The 3,049-nt window shown below is 57.7% G+C and overlaps 1 long non-coding RNA gene across 1 annotated transcript; it reads left to right on the plus strand.

The window, feature by feature from the left end:
- Positions 1-989: 989 nt before the first annotated feature.
- LOC142907860 (uncharacterized) lies at positions 990-2,779 on the plus strand. The gene is made up of 3 exons (XR_012931306.1): positions 990-2,353; positions 2,434-2,514; positions 2,593-2,779. It is a non-coding gene; the product is annotated as an uncharacterized LOC142907860 (long non-coding RNA).
- Positions 2,780-3,049: the final 270 nt, after the last annotated feature.

Consider the following 3,049-nt stretch of genomic DNA (forward strand, 5'->3'; position numbering starts at 1 on the left):
ACACACACATACAGACACACACAGACTGACACACAGACACACACACACATACAGACACACACATACAGACACACACATACAGACACACACAGACTGACACACACACACATACAGACACACAGACTGACACACACACATACAGACACACAGACTGACAGACACACACATTCTCCACACACTCTCCCCAAACTCTCCCTTGAACTCTCCCCAAACTCTCCAACTTGCACTCTCCTCTGAGTCAATAGATTCCGCGTAACCCTCTCATCCATTCACTCACCCACCCACCCACTCCCCCACCCACCCACCCACTCCTCCACCCACCCACCCACTCCCCACCCACCCACTCCCTCACCCACCCACCCACTTCTTCACCCACCCACTCCTCCACCCACCCACTCCTCCCACCACCCACCCACCCACTCCCCCACCCATCCACCCACCCACCCACTCCTCCACCCACCCACTCCCCCACCCACCCACCCACTCCCCCACCCACCCACCCACTCCTCCCCCCACCCACCCACCCACTCCCCAACCCACTCCTCCACCCACCCACCCACTCCTCCACCCACCAACCCACTCCTCCACCCACCCACTCACTCCTCCCCCCAACCCACCCACCCACTCCTCCACCCACCCACCCACCCACTCCTCCCCCCACCCACCCACCCACTCCCCCACCCACCCACCCACTCCCCCTTCACCTCTCCACCCAGGATACGGTGCACAGAGCGTCAAGAACGCGAGCGCTACAATGGCAATGGCCCCCCCTCATCCACCACATTCACCCTCCCCCCACACTCCCCCCACACTCCCCCCACACTCGCTCACACACTCGCTCACACGCCCCATTCATCCGCTCACTCACTCAATCACTCACCCCAACTCCCTCCCTCTGACCCATTCATCCGTTCCGGTCACCATTGATATGAAGGGAGACTCTCTGTCTGTGTGTGTGTGTCTGTGTGTGTGTCTGTGTGTCTGTGTGTGTGTGTGTCTGTGTGTGTGTGTGACTGTGTGTGTGTGGTGTGTCGGCACTGGGAGGATGGGAGACAAAGGCGGTCGGGCGGAAGGGGCTGACGTGGTTACTGGCCACCCACCCCCCTCTGTGTGTAGCCACAGAGGCGGCATTCATGGGCACTGTAGCTGCACGCTACTCGCTACTCACAGCACTTGCCCCTACAGCCCTGCTAGAGGCTACCTGGGGGATCTTTGTCTGTCTGTGTGTAGCTGCACGCTACTCGCTACTCACAGCACTTGCCCCTACAGCCCTGCTAGAGGCTACCTGGGGGATCTTTGTCTGTCTGTGTGTAGCTGCACGCTACTCGCTACTCACAGCACTTGCCCCTACAGCCCTGCTAGAGGCTACCTGGGGGATCTTTGTCTGTGTGTAGGTGCTGCTACTCGCTACTCACAGCACTTGCCCCTACAGCCTGCTAGAGGCTACCTGGGGGATCTTTGTCTGTGTGTAGCTGCACGCTACTCGCTACTCACAGCACTTGCCCCTACAGCCCTGCTAGAGGCTACCTGGGGGATCTTTGTCTGTCTGTGTGTAGGTGCTGCTACTCGCTACTAACAGCACTTGCCCCTACAGCCCTGCTAGAGGCTACCTGGGGGATCTTTGTCTGTGTGTAGGTGCTGCTACTCGCTACTAACAGCACTTGCCCCTACAGCCCTGCTAGAGGCTACCTGGGGGATCTTTGTCTGTGTGTGTGTAGGTGCTGCTACTCGCTACTAACAGCACTTGCCCCTACAGCCCTGCTAGAGGCTACCTGGGGGATCTTTGTCTGTGTGTAGGTGCTGCTACTCGCTACTAACAGCACTTGCCCCTACAGCCCTGCTAGAGGCTACCTGGGGGATCTTTGTGTGTGTAGGTGCTGCTACTCGCTACTAACAGCACTTGCCCCTACAGCCCTGCTAGAGGCTACCTGGGGGATCTTTGTCTGTGTGTAGCTGCACGCTACTCGCTACTAACAGCACTTGCCCCTACAGCCCTGCTAGAGGCTACCTGGGGGATCTTTGTCTGTGTGTAGCTGCACGCTACTCGCTACTCACAGCACTTGCCCCTACCGCCTGCTAGAGGCTACCTGGGGGATCTTTGTCTGTGTGTGTGTAGGTGCTGCTACTCGCTACTAACAGCACTTGCCCCTACAGCCCTGCTAGAGGCTACCTGGGGGATCTTTGTGTGTGTAGCTGCACGCTACTCGCTACTAACAGCACTTGCCCCTACAGCCCTGCTAGAGGCTACCTGGGGGATCTTTGTGTGTGTAGGTGCTGCTACTCGCTACTAACAGCACTTGCCCCTACAGCCTGCTAGAGGCTACCTGGGGGATCTTTGTCTGTGTGTGTGTAGGTGCTGCTACTCGCTACCAACAGCACTTGCCCCTACCGCCTGCTAGAGGCTACCTGGGGGATCTTTGTCTGTGTGTGTAGGTGTTGCTACTCGCTACTCACAGCACTTGCCCCTACAGCCCTGCTAGAGGCTACCTGGGGGATCTTTGTCTGTGTGTGTAGGTGCTGCTACTTGCTAGTAACAGCACTTGCCCTTACAGCCTGCTAGAGGCTACCTGGGGGATCTTTGTCTGTGTGTAGCTGCACGCTACTCGCTACTAACAGCACTTGCCCCTACAGCCCTGCTAGAGGCTACCTGGGGGATCTTTGTGTGTGTAGGTGCTGCTACTCGCTACTAACAGCACTTGCCCCTACAGCCCTGCTAGAGGCTACCAGGGGGATCTTTGTCTGTGTGTAGGTGCTGCTACTCGCTACTAACAGCACTTGCCCCTACAGCCTGCTAGAGGCTACCTGGGGGATCTTTGTCTGTGTGTGTAGGTGCTGCTACTCGCTACTAACAGCACTTGCCCCTACAGCATGCTAGAGGCTACCTGGGGGATCTTTGTCTGTGTGTGTGTAGGTGCTGCTACTCGCTACTAACAGCACTTGCCCCTACAGCCCTGCTAGAGGCTACCTGGGGGATCTTTGTCTGTGTGTGTGTAGGTGCTGCTACTCGCTACTAACAGCACTTGCCCCTACAACCTGCTAGAGGCTACCT

Source organism: Petromyzon marinus, chromosome 84 (genome assembly GCF_048934315.1).
Source record: "Petromyzon marinus isolate PM22_M1 ecotype Great Lakes invasive population chromosome 84, UKy_Petmar_22M1.pri1.0, whole genome shotgun sequence".
Taxonomy (NCBI): domain Eukaryota; kingdom Metazoa; phylum Chordata; class Hyperoartia; order Petromyzontiformes; family Petromyzontidae; genus Petromyzon; species Petromyzon marinus.